The 18,602-nt window shown below is 46.4% G+C and overlaps 1 pseudogene; it reads left to right on the top strand.

The window, feature by feature from the left end:
• The first annotated feature begins 201 nt into the window (after positions 1-201).
• On the top strand, positions 202-18,323 carry LOC123332986 (annotated as a pseudogene).
• The last annotated feature ends 279 nt before the right edge of the window (positions 18,324-18,602 follow it).

Here is an 18,602-nt window from a genome sequence, read left to right as displayed (position 1 = left end):
AGAAGGGCCAGATTAGGTCGATAAGAGGAGGGTGTATGGGGAAGTGCCCACACCCCCATGAATCTCCCCCCAGGGATGGGTGGAATGACGGATTAAAGGCAGAGCCTCCGTCATATAGGATTTCACCGTGTCGGTACAAAGAGAACAGCCTTAAGCTGGCAAGCAGGAGAGGGACTTCAATAGCAGTGAGCAGGCCCAGTCATGTTCCGAGAAGAAAAACTGCTGTCAGATAAATCTGAGTTTGGTTTCAGGCTCTGCCATCTCCGGTAATTGACTTAATCCCGATGAGCCTCAGTTTCCTCAGTGGGAAAGGACAAGCAGGGTGCGGTTCAAATTATTACTTAAGTAAAGATAGTAACAGCACACGTGTCTGTAGCACTTAGTATGTTCCTGGCTGTGCTAAGTACATCATAACTGAATCTTCATCATAGCTCTAGCATCAGTATTATTATTGTTACTGTTACCAAAGGAAAAGAAGGCACGGAGCAGTTAAATGGCCAGGATGGCTCATACCCCGGCAGCAAGCTTAGTCACTTTCCTCTGCAGCTGGTGTGCAGTGTCCAGCCCAGGTGGGGGCTACAATAAATACAAATTAGTTTGCTTGCCATTTGTCCCCACCTCTCATCAGCTCCCTGCATCTCTAGGTTAAGACGGCCTTGGATGGTGTTACCTTCCTGCCACAGTCAAGACCCTTAGAGTAAGGAGACCAGCAGGCTGCTGACGAGGAGCCGGCGGCTCTGATGGACAGCTGACCCGTGCTGGGTGGCCTGGCTGTGGCCCCACTCACCTGCACTCAGGCTCCAGTCTAGCCACAGGCCATTTCCTGTCTCGCTCAACCTTCTTGTAGCTGCCAAACCCTCCTGAGCTGGGGCTCTGAAAGACAAAACACAGAAATGGGCAGCAGATTGTTGAGCCTAGAGCCCACTGAGAAGATTGTTCGGAAAAACCAAACAGCCCTGGGGGTTTCCAAGAGGGGTGAAGGCTCTTTCAGTCCCACCCTGCCCTGGGGAGAATTTCAGCTCCTCAGTTTCATTTCAGAAGCGACCATTGCTCCACCCTAGTTTCTGTGTGGTTTTACCCTCTCCAGAGGCCTTCTGCCCTGAATTCCAAGGTCTGCCAGCCTTTTTTTTTTAAATCTATGTCCTTATAAAGGCTCAACAAGGGATTTCCTGGTGGTCCAGTGGCTAAAAAGAACTTGGCCATCCCAGTGCAGGGGGCCGAGGTTCCCTGGATCCCCGACCAGGGAACTGGATCCCATATGCTGCAACTAAAGATCCCATGTGCCACAACTCGGAGCCGGTGCACCAATTAAACAAATATTTGTTGAAAAGGCTCAACAACATGAGTTTCTACAGTAGGGTTGTAAGTCAATTTTTCTCTTTAAAACAAAATTCCTTAATTGCTGTTACAATGTTTGTGAAACAATAGCAAACAATTTTAGAAGCAAAATAAACATCAGCTGTGCATTTAGCCAAAGTGGAACTAAGCAAGCAAGTGTATAAATGGAACGAAGGTCTTGGGAGACCATTTCTTGGTGTTATGGCTGAAGTCTCCACTGGCTAAAGATAGATGCCCCGACTTCAGGTTTCCAAGGGGCACTTTTCAGACTATTTCCGCCTTCTTGTGCTGAGTATATGTGCTTCCTGTGGAACCCAAGATTGTGGTTTCAAAGATAACCTAGTTTCAGCAAGCTTTCCAATGCCAGAGGTCTTTCTAAGCTTTCCAATGCCAGTGAGGTCTTTCCTCACTGGCAAATGCTTACCTAATCTGAGGACTGGTGGTCCTGTGGTTAAGACTCCGGGCTTCCACCATAGAGGCCAGGAGTGCAGGAACTAAGTCTGGTGAGGAGCTAAGATCCTGCATGCCTTGCAGCAAGGCCACACGTGCCCCCTCCCCAAAACAACACAGAATAAAGCCTGAAGGTTGGTGTTTACCCAAAGTATTCATTGAAAATGTTAACCCCAAAACCAGAGGAGTGGCAATTTTCACTCTACTACTAAAGAGAGTTTTCCAAGTAAAGATATCTTCATCCCAAATATACCTTCACCCAGAATAGCATATTTAAATCCACAATGTTCAATAAGAGAAAGTTAAATTAGTAGCCAGGTTCTCCAGAGAAATAGAAGCAATAGGAGGAAGAGGGAGAGAGAGGAATTTATTTGAAGAAATTGGCTCACATGGTTGTGGGTCCTGGCAAGTCCCAACCTGTAGGACGTGCCAGCAGGCTAGCAACCAGGGAAAAGTTGGTGTTGGAGCCTTGACTCTGAAGACAGTCTGGAAGCTGAACTCCTTTCTCAGGGAACCTCAGTGTTTCCTCTTAAGGCCTTCAACTGGCTGGGTAGGGCCACCCACACAATCAAGGATAATCTGACCTAAAGGTTGATCACATCTAAACAATACCTTCTCAAGGATAATTAAGACTAGTACTTGAACAAAAACTGGGTACCAGGGCTTAGCCAAGTTAAATTGTAAAATTAATTGTCGTAGTTCAGTTTAGTTGAGTGGCTCTGTCATGTCCAACTCTTTGCGACCCCATGGACTACTGCACGCCAGGCCTCCCTGTGCATCACCAACTCCCAGAGCTTGCTCAAACTCATGTCCATCGAGTCAGTGATGGACTATCCAACCATCTCATCCTCTGTCATCCCCTTTTCTTCCTGCTCTCAAACTTTCCCAACATCAGGGTCTTTTCCAATGAGTCAGTTCTTTGCATCAGGTGGCCAAAGTATTGGAGTTTCATCTTTAGCATCAGTCCTTCCAATGAATATTCAGGACTGATTTCCTTTCAGTTCAGTTCCTCAGTCATGTCCGACTCTTTGTGACCCATGGACCGCAGCACGCTGGGCCTCCCTGTCCATCACCAACTCTCAGAGTTTACCCAAACTCATGTCCATTGAGTCAGTGATGCCATCCAACCATCTCATCCTCTGTCGTCCCCTTCTCCTTCTGCCCTCAATCTTTCCCAGCATCAGGGTCTTTTCAAATGAGTCAGCACTTCGCATCAGGTGGCCTAAGTATTGGAGTTTCAGCTTCAACATCAATCCTTCCAATGAACACTCAGGACTGATCTCCTTTAGGATGGACTGGTTGGATCTCCTTGCAGTCCAAGGGACTCTCAGGAGTCTTCTCCAACACCACAGTTCAGAAGCATCAATCCTTCGGTGCTCAGCTTTCTCTGTAGTCCAACTCTCACATTAATACATGACTACTGGAAAAACCACAGCCTTGACTTGACAGACCTTTGTTGGCAAAGTAATGTCTCTGCTTTTTAATATACTGTCTCGGTTAGTTATAGCTTTTCTTCCAAGGACCAAGTGTCTTTTAATTTCATGGCTGCAATCACCATCTGCAGTGATTTTGGAGCCCCCAATAATAAAGTCAGCCACTGTTTCCACTGTTTCCCCATCTATTTGCCATGAAGTGATGGGACCAGATGCCATGATTGCAGTTTTCTGAATGTTGAGCTTTAAGGCAAATTTTTGACTCTCCTGTTTCACTTTCATCAAGAGGCTCTTTAGTTCCTCTTCACTTTCTGCCATAAGGGTGGTGTCATCTGCATATCTGAGGTGATTGATATTTCTCCCGGCAATCTTGATTCCAGATTATGCTTCTTCCAGCCCAGCGTTTCTCATGATATATCTGCATATAAGTTAAATAAGCAGGGTGACAATATACAGCCTTGACATATTCCTTTTCCTATTTGGAACCAGTCTGTTGTTCCAGGTCCAGTTCTAACTGTTGCTTCCTGACCTACATACAGATTTCTCAAGAGGCAGGTCAGGCGGTCTGGTATTCCCATCTCTTTCAGAATTTTCCACAGTTGATTGTGATCCACACAGTCAAAGGCTTTGGCATAGTCAATAAAGCAGAAATAGATGTTTTTCTGGAACTCTCTTGCTTTTTCCATGATCCAGCGGATGTTGGCAATTTGATCTCTGGTTCCTCTGCCTTTTCTAAAACCAGATTGAACATCTGGAGGTTCATGGTTCACATACTGCTGAAGCCTGGCTTGGAGAATTTTGAGCATCCCTTTACTAGAATGTGAGATGAGTGCAATTGTGCGGTAGTTTGAGCATTCTTTGGCATTGCCTTTCTTTGGGATTGGAATGAAAACGGACCTTTTCCAGTCCTGTGGCCACTGCTGAGTTTTCCAAATTTGCTGGTATATTGACTACAGCACTTTCACAGCATCATCTCTTAGGATTTGAAATAGCTCAACTGGAATTCCATCATCTCCACTAGCGTTGTTCATAGTGATGCTTCCTAAGGCCCACTTGACTTAACATTCCAGGATGTCTGGCTCTAGGTGAGTGATCACACCATTGTGATTATCTTCATCATGAAGATCTTTTTTGTACAGTTCTGTGTATTCTTGCCACCTCTTCTTAATATCTTTTGCTTCTGTTAGGTCCATACCATTTCTGTCCTTTGTCGAGCCCATCTTTTCATGAAATGTTCCTTGGTATCTCTAATTTTCTTGAAGAGATCTCTAGTCTTCCCCATTCTGTTGTTTTCCTCTATTTCTTTGCATTGATTGCTGAGGAAGACTTTCTTATCTCTCCTTGCTATTCTTTGGAACTCTGCATTCAAATGGATATATCTTTCCTCTTCTCCTTTGCTTTTGGCTTCTCTTCCTTTCACAGCTATTTGTAAGGCCTCCTCAGACAGCCATTTTGCTTTTTTGCATTTCTTTTTCTTGGGGATGGTCTTGATCCCTGTCTCCTGTACAATGTCACGAACCTCCATCCATAGTTCATCAGGCACTCTATCAGATCTAGTCCCTTAAATCTATTTCTCACTTCCACTGTATAATCATAAGGGATTTGATTTGGGTCATATCTGAATCATCTAGTGGTTTTCCCTACTTTCTTCAATTTAAGTCTGAATTTGGCAATAAGGAGTTCATGGTCTGAGCCACAGTCAGCTCCTGGTCTTGTTTTTGCTGACTGTATAGAGCTTCTCCATCTTTGGCTGCAAAGAATATAATCAATCTGATTTCAGTGATGTCCATGTGTAGGGTCTTCTCTTGTGTTGTTGGAAGAGGGTGTTTGCTATGACCAGTGTATTCTCTTGGCAAATCTCTGTTAGCCTTTGCCCTGCTTCATTCTGTACTCCATGGCCAAATTTGCCTGTTCCTCCAGGTGTTTCTTGACTTCCTACTTTTGCATTCTAGTCCCCTATAATGAAAAGGACATTTTTCGGTGTTAGTTCTAGAAAGTCTTGTAGGTCTTCATAGAACCATTCAACTTCAGCTTCTTCAGTGTTACTGGTTGGGGCATAGAATTGGATTACTGGGGTATTGAATGGTTTGCCTTGGAAATGAACAGAGATCATTCTGTTGTTTTTGAGGTTGCATCAAGTACTGCCCTAAAAATCCAGCATATTCCACCTGTTTATTCCTTTTCCTTCTCTCAGCTGGTGGCAACCACTGACCATTTTACTGTCTCCATAGTTTTGTCTTTTCCAGAACGTCACACCATTGCGATCTAAAGGTATGTAGGCTTTTCAGACTGGCTTCTTTCGCTTCCTGCTGTGCATTCCATACCTTTTCATGACTTGGTGGTTCATCTCTTTTTAGGACAAATAATGTTTCATTGTCCAGATATACCACAGTGTATTTATCCATTCATTTATTAAAGGGCATCTTAGTTACTTTCAAGTTTTATTATGAACAAAACACCATAGGAATACATATGCAGGTTTGTTTTTGATTTTTTTTGGCTGTGCCGTGGCTTGTGGGATCTTACTTTCCTGACCAGAAATAAACCTGGGCCCACAGCAATGAAAGCACCAAGTCTAACCACTGGACTGGCAGGGAATTCCCTGGCATGCACAGGATTTCACATGGATTCGTTTTCAACCCATTTGGATGAATACCAAGGAGTACTCTGGCTGGTTCGTATGGTTAAGAGTATGTACACTTTTGTAAGAAACCCCCAAACTGTCTTCCAAAGTGGCTGCACCAGTTTTGCGTTCCCGTCAACGGCAGATGACAGCTCCCGTGGCTCCGCAGCCCTGTCAGCATCTGGAGTTGTCAGTGTTTAGGATTTTCGGCCTCCGGCCGGGCAGGTAGTGGTACATCATGCTTCTTTTCACTTGCAGTTCCCTAATAGCCTATGAGATTCAGCATCTCTTCGCATGTTTATCTGCCATCTGTGTATCCTTGATGAGGTGACCCTTAAGATCTTTTGTCCATTTTTTAATTGGATTGTTTTGTTTTCCTGTTGGTAAGAGTTCTTTGAAAATTTTGAATAAAGTTCATATAATTTTTACATGTCACATTCACTTCTTTCAACAATTTTAAAATGTGAAATCATCTGTAGCTTGTAAGCTGTATAAGAACACATCAGGGAGCAGAGTCAACCCATAGGTCATAGTTTGTCTGAGATGTTTGGGTTTTCTTCTTAGAACCACTCGGGAATCAGCCCACGGTCACATGCAGTGAACAGATGTGGTCTAGTACATGCTTATCACTCTGCCTCTACTGAAGTGAGGGCAGGAGCAAGGTGTATGAGGGAGCTTGGAGCAAAGACACTTGTTAGAGTTTGTTGCAGTGATCTAGGTGAGCGGTGGGGCTGGCTTAAACTAATGAAGTTTTGATGCAGCTGAGTAGAGCGGGGCTCTAAAATCCACTGTGGATGGTAACTGCAGCCATGAAATTAAGAGATGTTTGCTCCTTGGAAGAAAAGCTATGACAAACCTGCTGCTGCTGCTGCTAAGTCGCTTCAGTCGTGTCTGACTCTGTACGACCCCAGAGACGGCAGCCCACCAGGCCCCGCCATCCCTGGGATTCTCCAGGCAAGAACGTTGGAGTGGGTTGCCATTTCCTCCTCCAATGCATGAAAGTGAAAAGTGAAAGTGAAGGCGCACAGTCGTGTCCGACTCTTAGCGACCCCATGGACTGTAGACAAACCTAGACAGCATATTAAAAAGCAGTGACATCACTTTGCTGACAAAGGTCTGTCTAGTCAAAGCTAAGGCTTCTCCAGTAGTTATGTACAGATGTGAGAGTTGGACCATAAAGAACGCTGAGCACCAAGGAATTGATGCTTTCAAACTGTGGTGCTGGAAAAGACTCTCAAGAGTCCCTTGGACTGCAAAGAGAATCAACCAGTCCATCCCAAAGGAGATTAGTCCTGAATATCCATCGGAAGGACTGATGCTGAAGCTGAAACTCCAATACTTTGGCCACCTGATGCAAAGAACTGACTCCTTGGAAAAGACCCTGATGCTGGGAAAGATTGAGGGCAGGAGGAGAAGGGGACAACAGAGGATGAGATGGTTGGATGGCATCACCGACTCGATGAACGTGAGTTTGAGCAAACTCTGGGAGATGGTGAAAGACGGGGAGCTTGATGTGCTACAGTCCACGGGGTCTCAAAGAGTCGGGCATGACTTAGTGACTGAACAACAACAAAGAGCTGAGTATTTTCCAGAAACATTTAAGAAATAGGAGAGACAGAACCTCAGGCCTGACGTGGAGGATCAGAGGAGGGGATACTCAGAGATGATCCCGAGATGTCTGCCTCAGCCAGTGAATCAATTCTGCTGCCCTTCCCTGAGTCAGAGGACTCGGGAGGAGCAGTGCAGGTGGGTGGGAATGAGGGGCCGTGACTCATCCACCAGGGGCTGTCAGCTGTCTGCAGGTTGAAAGCTCAAGAGACAGCTAAAGGCTTTGAAATCATCAATTTATTAATTATAAAGCCATGGGCAGGAATGAAATCCCTCCTGGCTGTGGGCGTTGAGAGAGAAGCAAAGGGGAAGCAGGAAGGTGGCGTGAGGAAGACCGAGAATAAGAGGAGAAGAGAAGAAGGGGACCAGAAGGGATGTAAGGGAGCAGACAGAAACCTGGGAGAGGGTGGAGGCCGCAGGAGCCGCGGGGAGCACGTGTCCAGAGATGGAAACAGAGGCTGCCGAGAAGTGGCGCGAGAAACGGAGAGGCGGGGCGGCTCACAGCATAGGCGGGGTCCTGGGAACCTCGTCGGCACTTCCGACCCAACACCAAGAGGGAAGGGCGCTGACAGCGCCTCCACATGGACTCTCTGCGTGACCAGCCAGCAATAGACTGCTGTTGTTCTCAGTCACCCGGCTAGGTGTGACTCTTTGTGACCCCATGGACTGCAGCACTCCAGGCCTCCCTGTCCATCACCAACTCCTGGAGTTTACCCAAACTCATGTCCATTGAGCAGTGATGCCATGCAACCATCCCATTCTGTCCCGCCCCCTTCTCGTCTGCCTTCAATCTTTGCCAGTGTCAGGGTCTTGTCCGATGAGTTGGCTCTTCGAATCACGTGGCCAAAGTATTGGAGCTTCAGCTTCAGTATCCAATGAATATTCAGGACTGATTTCCTTTAGGATAGACTGATTTGATCTCCTTGCAGTCCATGAAACTAGAGATTAGAAATGAAACAATCATGAGGTTATTGTGCTGATTAAAGTCGTGTGAAACTTGTCTCCCTCGAAAGCACAGGGAAAAGACACAGAATATGGAGGTTGCGTTGTTTCTCTTAACTGCTTTTCCACACGTGCTCCGTGAAGCGAATCCCAGCCACTCCCACACTATAGTTTTGGGTGTTGCCCCAAGTGGCACATTCTCGCTCAAACCTGGTTCTCAGCTCTTTCCAGAAGTTCTGTGAGTTACCCGATATATGTTCAATAAATTCCTTTTCTACTCATGTCATCAAGGAATTGTTCCTTTGTTTGCTAATAGAACTCTGAGTGATAGAAGTCCGTGATCTTGTCCTGGAAAATAACAATATTAAAATCTCCAGGCTCCTATTGGATAAGTGAAGAAATGATTTATTCATTAACATGCCATCTTCATGTCAACCAAGAAAGGAAGCTGGGACTTCCCTGGCAGTCCAGGGCTGGGCTGCAGTTTCAATCTCTCATCAGGAAACTAAGATCCAGAATTTAAAATACATAAAAATAAAAAGTAATAAATAAATTTTAAAATAAAAAGTGTAATAAGAAAATTTTAATAAAATAATTACTAAAAATAAAATTAATGAATAAACAAATAAAATTTTAAGATAAAAGTTTTTTTTTAAGTGAAGCCTGATCTCTCAATGGGAGGAGCCCCCAAAATCCTGGACCATCTTTAATCTGCGCCATCAAGAAATAGGGAGCTGGTGAAGGGTTTCTTTTTTCTTTTTGGGACTATGTGATTTCTTAAAAACATTTTTCATGTGGAAAAATACAGAAAAGGGCATTAGAGATCGTCCACTACCTAGAAACGATGCCATGACATCGTGAAGAATGCCCTTTCGATACCTTTGAAGCTCCACCTTCCCAGACTCTTCATATATCTCCTCACTTTTCGTCAGAAAGACTTTAAAAGGGAAAGAGACATTATTGAATTTGCATGTCTAAACTTACTTCGTCCTCAGCGCGGGGAACAGCCTGGCAGGCAGGCAAACCGGGCAGCTATCGCTGTGGCGGAAGCAACAGCCCGCGGAGGCTCCGCTGCCGAAGGCGGTGGCTTTCCCGGTTCCAGGAGCCTCTCCACACTTAGGTGTTTGGACAGTTCAGAGCCTCCCAGGTGGCTCAGCGGTAGAGAATCCACCTACAGTGCAGGAGAAGCAGGTTCAATCCCTGGGAAGATCCCCTGGAGGAGGAAATGGCAACGCACCACACTTTTTACCTGGAGAATCCCACGGACAGAGGAACCTGGTGGGCTACAGTCCGTGGGGTCACAAAGAGTCAGACACGACTTAGCAACTAAACAACAATGGATAATTTGACTTTTAACAATACTACATAAAATGCTTTGCAGATGCAACTAGCACAAGCCCAGTCCAGAAGCAGGCTGGAGAAAGAGCCCCTTGAAAGTGTATTTCTCACTCACACGACAAGTCTACCCCAGAAGGCCTGCAATTCCGTTCCGTCTTACCTTCACATCAGATCTCAGTTTTTAAATGTGGCCTCTGTCCAGAACATCATGGCAGAGGGAAGAAACTATCCCTTCAAGCTTCCATAGAGGAGGGACCCAGAGCGGTTCCTTGCGCGTTTCGCTGGTCCAAGCACATCTTAGGTCAGGGAAGTTGGAAAAGGAGCCAAGAAGACTCAGGCCAGCCTGCATGCCCCTGTGATCTGGTCTTGTCACCCCAGATCTCAGCCCTTCCGCTTCCTGCCCACACATCCTCAGGCCACGCGGAAGCCTTGCTGTTGTTCAAACAAGCCCACGTCAGGGCTGGCCATCCACTGACCCCTCACCCGTGCAGGTCACCTGACTGTCTTATTCCAAATGCAGCCTTCCTTCTCCTGTGCGAGCCCCTTCACAGTCCTACTCACTCCAGGTTCATCGCTGTGTGACGTGCATATTTCGCTAGTTTGTTTGATCTGTCTGTGGGTCTCTCTCTTAGTGTTTGTCTCTGTCTCTCTCCCCTCACCCGCCACATACACACACACGTACAGAGAGATAGAGATGAAAGCTTCACAAGGGCAAGGTTTTTGCTTTGATCTCTGTTGTGCCTCCCATACTTGGAACAGCATCTGGTACATAAAAGTGCCAAAAATATCTTTGAACGAGTCCATAATGGATGGATGAATACTAGAAAGGGAATTAGGAGAAAGACAAAGTGTTCACTAAATTATAACTATATACCTCTCATTACATAGCAGTGTCTGGCTAAATAAATACTCCTTAGTTCATTTGATTGGCCTTCATTTGAAAACTCCAGACTGTAAAAGTGAACCTCCAGATACAATGTATTTACCAGCCTTCCAGAGGACAGGCAGTTTTCAGTTTAGTCACTCAAGTGTGTGGACTCTTTTCGACCCCATGGACTGCAGCATGCCAGGCCTCCCTGTCTATCACCAACTCCTGAAGTTTACTCAAATCCATGTCCATCAAGTTGATGATGCCATCCAACCATCTCATCCTCTGTTATCCCCTTCTCCTCCTGCTCTCAATCTTTCCCAGCATCAGGGTCTTTTCCAATGAGTAGGCTCTTTGCATCAAGTGGCCAAAGTATTGGAGTTTCAGCTTCAGCATCAGTCCTTCAATGACTAGTTAGGACTGATCTCCTTTAGGATGTACTGGTTGTATCTCCTTATAGTTCAAGGGACTCTCAAGACTCTTCTCCAACACCATAGTTCAAAAGCATCAATTCTTCCGTGCTTAGCTTTCTTTATAGTCCACCCCTCACATCCATACATGACTACTAGAAAAACCATAGCTTTGACTAGACGGACCTTTGTTGGCAAAGTAATGTCTCTGCTTTTTAATATGCTGTCTAGTTTGGTCATAGCTTTTTTTCCAAGGAGCAAGCGTCTTTTAGTTTCATGGCTGTAATCACCATCTGCAGTGGTTTTGGAGCCCAGGTAGTCTTAGTCATCTATTTTTTTTTAAACAGAACAATTTTGGAGGCCACACTGCACAGCTGGCTTGTGGGATCTTGCCCAGGCTTGAACCTGTACCCTCTGCAGTGGGAGCACAGAGTCCTAACCTCTGGACTGCTGGGGAAGTCCCCCAGATTTCTAACTCAAGCTTAATTCTGGAGCATGGGCCACCCTGTATAGTCACTTTTCTTGGTGATCATACTTTATTCCTTGAATGTGAAGAGGGAAGGCGAGTACTTATTTAAAAGAAGAAGAAAAGGAGAAAAAGGAAGAGGAGAAAAGAGGGGAAGGGGAAAGGAGGGAGGAAGAGAGAGGAAGACAAAGAGGAAGAATCTCCTTGAAATCAGGAGCCCATGTCTCCCGACAGCATAGCCCGTGATCTCCTTGCCGTCCCAGGGACTCTGAGAGCCTGGTGACTTTCACAGGACAGTCCCCTGGAAAGCTTTCAAGACTCCACAGTCACACAGACGTTTCTAAACCTCATGGAGTCTTCTCTGCCTGGTCCCAACATCAGCTGTGAAATGGATCACAGAGGTGGCTGCTTGCTGAGAGGGTCTATTCTGCCACATTGACCCACCCACGGTTCACTGAAGCACAGGACATGTCAGACTTGATCACTGAGCCTCAGGAATGTTTCTTGAGAATCAGTACAACCAATGTAATTTTTGTATCTGAAGTTCTTCAGACTTTGCAAACATAGGAAGATTTCCTCCCTTATTCCCCAAAACCTCTCATCTCCGAGAGCTGTGGATGCAAAGTGAAGTCTCTGCTTCTGTGGTTCAGGCATCACCATTTTACGAACACGGAGAGGGGACTAGGGCACTTAGAAGGTCCTATTTCCAGAGTAAAAGATCAAAGAGGTCAAAGGAACAAGTGGTCGCTGAATGAGAAATATTTTTAGAAGGCTTAACTCACAGAAGTAACAGATGTCTTGTCCTTCCTACTCTGCCCTCCCTCTCCACAAAGCAGACCCACTGCTGTCTTAATACAACGTCATCCAAAGGATAATGTAGTCACACCAAGGTCTACGATGATATCCTTGTACAGACAGCAGAAGCTGGTCTGAGAGGTCAACGGGCACCCAACTTTTTGTGGAATGGAAGTCAGGCACGGTCCCCCATGCTCCTTCTCTGCTGAGCTTTCCCTTGACTCCAGACAAATAGTACCACATGCAGAAGCAACATCTCTTCTCCATGACGATTTGGTGGGTGAAATAATCTGATTGGCAGACAGGCAGCCCACCATCTACCCTTGAATCGAGCAAGCAAATCATAAAAGTTCAGGCTGTTCTTTGAGGCCTTGGAGAAACAGATTCACCCATGATGTCTTCGTGTATTCCAGGAATTTCTTACGAACTAGGCCACTAATTTGTTAGTGTTTTGCTATATCATGATGGAGAACACTGTCCTTTTATTTTATTGAAGTATAGTCCATGGGGTCAGAAAGAGTCAGACACGACTGGGCGACTAACAGCTTCACTTTCATGGCTGATTTACAATGTGGTTTGGTTTCTGCTTACATCAGAGTGACTCGGTTATACTACATGCATATTCCCTTCCACATTCTCTTCCGTTATGGCTTGTCACAGGACACTGAGTGCGCTTCCTGTTTCATATGCCAGGACCTTGCTGCTCACCCGTCTCATATAGAACAGCTTGCATCCACTCCTGCTAAACTCCAGTCTGTCCCTCCCGCTTCCCCTCTCCCCCTTGGCACCACAAGTCTATTCTGTGTCAGAGGACGCTATTCTGATGATCAGCCTTTTCTTGCTAGGTTGCACGCTCAGTCTCTCAGTCGTGTTCAACTGTTTTGTGACCCTATGAATGCCCATCAGGCTCCTCTGTCCATGGAATTTCCCAGGCAAGAATACTGGAGTGGGTTGACATTTTCTCCTCCAGGGGATCTTCCTGACCCAGGGATCAGACCCGTGTCTCCTGTGTCCCCTGTGTCCCTGGCATTACAGGCAGATTCTTTACTGCTGAGCCACAGGGGAAGCAATGAGTTTTCAAAACTGATCCAAACTGAGCATCCGCAATCTGATAAAGGACAACCATGAAAAACCCATAGCGGGCACATATTAAATGCTCAATAAATGTCAACCATTGCTGTTTCCACATGTAAATTTTAAGTTGTATCCAATCAAAACTGTTAGCGTCCTTCCTTAGGTCGTCATCTGGTGACTGATCACTCATCTTTCAAAATTCAACTCAAGAAACTCATTGAAGGCGTTGCTCCCCTACAGGCTTTGTCTCCCCACTGGAGCATGTGACCGTCACCACACTGCCAGGACCTATGTCCTTGTCCGTCCCTAGCTCCCTCTACTCAATGAGAGACTCCTTAAAAGTAGAGCTTTGCTCCCGTTTTGTACCTTGGCACCCACTTCTGATCTTGGGTCACATACAGACTGAAAGTGAGGGGATGGAAAAAGATTCTCCATGCAAATGGAAGTCAACAAAAATAAATCCAATTCAGCTTTTATAACTTTTAGAAGACATTTTAAATGTTTTACTTATTTAAACAAATAGGAAAACTCAGGGGTTTTGACTTTTTAATTAATTTTTACTGAGTTCAGTTGGTTTACAATGTTGGGTTAGTTTCTACGGTGCAGCAAAGTGAATCAGCTATCTGTATACATATATCTCCTCTTTTTTGGATTTCCTTCCCATTTAGGTCACCACAGAGCACTGAGTAGGGTTCCCTGTGCTATAGAGTAGGTTTTCATTAGTTATCTATTTTATACATAGTAATGAATATATGGGGGCCTCCCCCTTGGCAGAGCGGTGAAGAACCTGCCTGCCAGTGCAGGAGACGCAGAAGACCTGGGTTCATTCCCTGAGTCGGGAAGATCCCCTGGAGAAGGAAATGGAACCCACTCCAGTGGTCTTGCCTGGAGGGTCCTCGTGGACAGAGGAGGCTGGCAGGCTGCAGTCCATGGGGTTGCAGAGTTGGACACGACTGAGGGACTGGGCACAGTGAGCATATGTCCTTTCCAGTCTCCCAGTTCAGCCCAGCCTTTGCTCATCCTGGAGTTTTGATTTGGAAAGCTGGTGCTCTTTGGTTTTCATCTGAGGGGCTGTTGGAGAGGACTCGAGGGGGATCTTCCGGAGAGGAAGTGCTGGACACCCTGCCGGGCTGACTCTTTGTCACACAACCGGAGGTGCCCATCTGCCAGCCTCCAGCCTTCTCACTATGCCTGACACCAGGCAGCTGCAGGGACCGGGCAGCCCCTTGGGCACCGCTGTCCGAGGCAGGCAGCCCTTGACCCTCCTGTGCACAGGTGCGCGCGCACGCGCGCGCACACACACACACACACGCACACACGGCATGGCCAGCACAGGATATAACTTTCTGTCAGCATCCTCTTCATTCATTAGCAATCACACCTCATCTTTTTAAAAACAGTCACCAAAATGACAGCTGACTCCCTGCCTTTCCAAAAACTTAGCCCCAGGAAATGGCAGTTGATCCGACTTAATGCTCTACATTTGGCCGTTTTACAGGCTTGCCATTTTTCAGCTGAACTGAAGGTCCTGAATGATAGATAGCTATGTCTCATATAAAAAGAATACTATATGATCCATGTAACAGATTCTATTTTAATACTGATGTTTATTATGAAATCAATGATACATTATTACATTGCAGGAATGAGAAGCCAACTATGTACTGAACTGACTTAGACATATTAATAGATTCCTTCATGTATTAATATGAAAAAAAGAATACTATAAAAACGTAGGGCTTCCCAGGTGGCTCAGTGGTAAAGGATCTGCCTGCTAATGCAGGAATCACAGGAGACGCAGGTTCGATCCCTGGGTCAGGAAGATCCCCTGGAGGAGTAAATGGCAATCCACTCCAGTATTCTTGCCAGGATAATCCCATGGACAGAGGAGCCTGGTGGGCTACTGTCCATGGGGTCGCAAAGAGTCAGATGTAACTTAGCATCTAAACAACAGAATACCAATTAAATTTGGAAAATATCTTTGTTAAAGACAGGAAACTGACACAGATGATGAGTTCATGGAAAACTTAACTTTATAAAATTAATAATTTTTTTATTTTTAAATGACTGATCCTATAAGTTGGTCATTCAGCAAATATTTCATGAGCCCCTACTATGTGCTCAAGCATCATTCCAGATGCTGGGAGAAGACGATGCTCTCATGGACCTTACCTTCTGGATGGACGAGATAGACAGCAAATAGGTAAACAGATAAACAAAGAAGATAATTTCAGGTTGCCATAACTGCTTTGAAGGAAATACACAGGCTAACATAAGAATCCCTGCTGGTAGAAGGCACTGGGCTATGTGTCTGTAGGAAATTACGGACCTGGGTCAAGAAGACCTTAAGACTTATACTATGTTCATGGACTGGGAGAACAGGAGAGGGGGTGAACCGCCCACCACACGATAGTCCGTGCGTGAAAGGGCACAGAGTCAGTGACGCCTGCTCTTCAGTTCAGTTCAGTCCAGTCGCTCAGTCGTGTCCGACTCTTTGCAACCCCATGAATCGCAGCACACCAGGCCTCCCTGTCCATCACCAACTCCTGGAGTTTACCCAAACTCATGTGTATCGAGTTGGTGATGCCATCCAGCCAATCTCATCCTCTGTTGTCCCCTTCTCCTCCTGCCCCTAATCCCTCCCAGCATCAAGGTCTTTTCCAATGAGTCAACTGTTTGCATGAGGTAGCCAAAGTATTGAAGTTTCAGCCTCAGCATCAGTCCTTCCAATGAACAAGTTCTTGGTGTGCGCCAAATCTCTTTTTAAAAAGCACCTCTCCCACCTCTGCTGGGAGTTGCTGAAGCAGGATTCTTTCAAGAGCTCAGGAGAAAGTGATCCCATCAGGAATGCTGCTGGGAGGGCATGTGGATTTGCCCTGAATGTCAGAAGCAGACAGGGCATTCCAGAGAGCGAGGTCAGACCGCGGTCAACTGTAGATAGAGACTGACCTAAAGCACCAAGTGTGGGGAGAGATCCTGAGGAGAGAGCAAAAAAGAGAAGAACTGACAGCCTAGGAAACTGCCACTGTCCATACTTTAAGATACATTTTGTTGACTCAATGTCTTCAATAACCTCCACAGCCAAACTTCCACAGGAAATTAAGAGTCCCACCAAAGGATGCTTCCAACCTCAGAGGAATCATGAAACATCTAAATCACACCCACTCCAGGTACGCAACCGTAAAAGCTCAGTTGTGTTTTTGGAGAACACAGCAGCTTTTTATTCCCTGCACGTATTTGCAAGCAATAAGGAAAATAGGTGATCTGTGGGTAATTAATAGGCACCAAAATAAACTTGGGCACTTGGTTTCAGCTGATGAGTGTTGGGCAGTTCGAGTTTCCATTTATAACGGAGGCTCTCACTCATCAGCAATGTGTGACTTAGAGCTGCCACGGCCGGCTAAACACACAAGCCAGCTTCCCTTCCGATAGTGTAACTAAAATTAAAGGAACAGTCCAGACATCAAACCAGGACGTTGCATTCCAGTTCTCTGGCGTGTTTCCCATCACAGGTTACCTGGTCTCATGGCTTCAGCTACTTCCTCTCTGCCCTTGACCCAGTTCTCCCTTGCTCTCTCCCTCCCTCCCCCAACCCTGTCTCTCTCTTTCTGTCTTTCTCTCTCAATCCATAAATCTACTCCGTGCCCGGGACACGGGTATCCGTTGCCGCTGAGACGTTCCCTCTTTGATGTCACCCGCATCTTTGGTTCAAGGGAACCAAAGGCTCTGGTTCCTAATGCAATCTCTCCTCCTGTATCAACTGCGATCGGTACCACATTTCGTCCTAACACAGAAACCTGTAGAGTGGAGATCCTAGGCTGAGCCAAAGCTGGGATCGCACAGCCAGGCTCATCTGAAGATCCTGTCCCAGCATATCTAGAGGACCAGCGGTGCATCAGGAGAAGTTAGCTAGAGAATAAAAGACCAGAATGAAACGAACAGGCCAGAGATGGCAGCCCAGAATCTGCTCAGATACTGATCCCTCAACGTGGCCCCATGGATTCACCTCTGAGCTTGTGTGTTGAAGCTGAACAAATTTCTATTATGACACAAAGCTTTGTAGCCCAGAGCATGGCCCAGAAGAGACGTGAAGACCTTGAGAAGAAGAGACGTGAGAATACAGGAGATTGCATTCCCAAGGAAAGATGAACTGAAAAGGGGCCTTTTACAGAAACATCAAATGGAATACCAAGAATATCTGCAAGGCAAGAACAAACACACAGCTGAAATTTTCACAAATCGGAAGCATCCGAGATTGACGGAGACGGAAAGGAAGCGAGCCGCTCAGATGCACCAGCAGAGATAGAATGGCGGCAGTCTCTGGTTGTGGAAAATCAGCTCAAGAGGAATTAGCCTGAGGCTGCCAGGGGAGCCAGGAACAACCCCCCTAGAGCCCCCAGCCCCCTGCCCGCTCTTCAGGAGCAGGTTCACAGGCAGATTCACGGGGCTGCTCTGTCCTGTTCTCCCAACACCAGAACAATTCTGTGCCGAACGTCCCTGCAGACCAGCCGGGTAAAAGGATGTGATCAGTGAGGCCAGCCTCTTCCCGCCAACAGGGCCTTACAGGAGCGGCTTGTCTAAGCGCCGAGCATTTGGCGGCTGGAGGACTGTGTTTTATCAGGAGATCTTGGCCACACGTTTCTGCAGCCGGCAGATCTGATCAGTGAGGGGAATGGAAACCCGTGGAAACCGCCACTTGATGAGTTACCATCATCCACGTGGTCGTGCCTAAGCAGCCTGGGGGCCCAGACCGTTGTGACACCGAGAAGGTAGAAGAATTATTCCCAGTTTGTGGTCAGCAGGATCTCTCACTCTGGGGTGGATCCAGACACATCCACTCAAACTGCAGTCTCGCCCAGCGCTGGTCGCCAGCGGTTACTGACGTTTCCATGCATGTGCGCTAAGTCACTCCAGTCGAGTCCGACTCTTTGTGACCCCACGGACTCCTCTGTGGCCTCTACTCCTCCACTGTAGCCCACCAGGCTCCACCCCTCTGTCCATGGGATTCTCCAGGCAAGAATACTGGAGTGGGTAGCCATGCCCTCCTCCAGGGGATCTTCCCAACCCAGGGATTGGACCTGGTCTCCTACATTGCAGGCTTATTCTTTACCATCTGAGCCAGTGGGAAGCCCTCTCCAATGGGTACACCAGACACTTCAATGGGATGCAATGTCTCAGCTTTAGACTTGAGGAACTGTGCAATAGAAAGTACAATAGGAACCAGAGATCAAATTGCCTACATGTATTGGATCATAAA

This window comes from Bubalus bubalis, chromosome 3, assembly GCF_019923935.1.
Source record: "Bubalus bubalis isolate 160015118507 breed Murrah chromosome 3, NDDB_SH_1, whole genome shotgun sequence".
NCBI lineage: Eukaryota > Metazoa > Chordata > Mammalia > Artiodactyla > Bovidae > Bubalus > Bubalus bubalis.
This window is presented reverse-complemented; position numbering and strand designations above follow the sequence as displayed.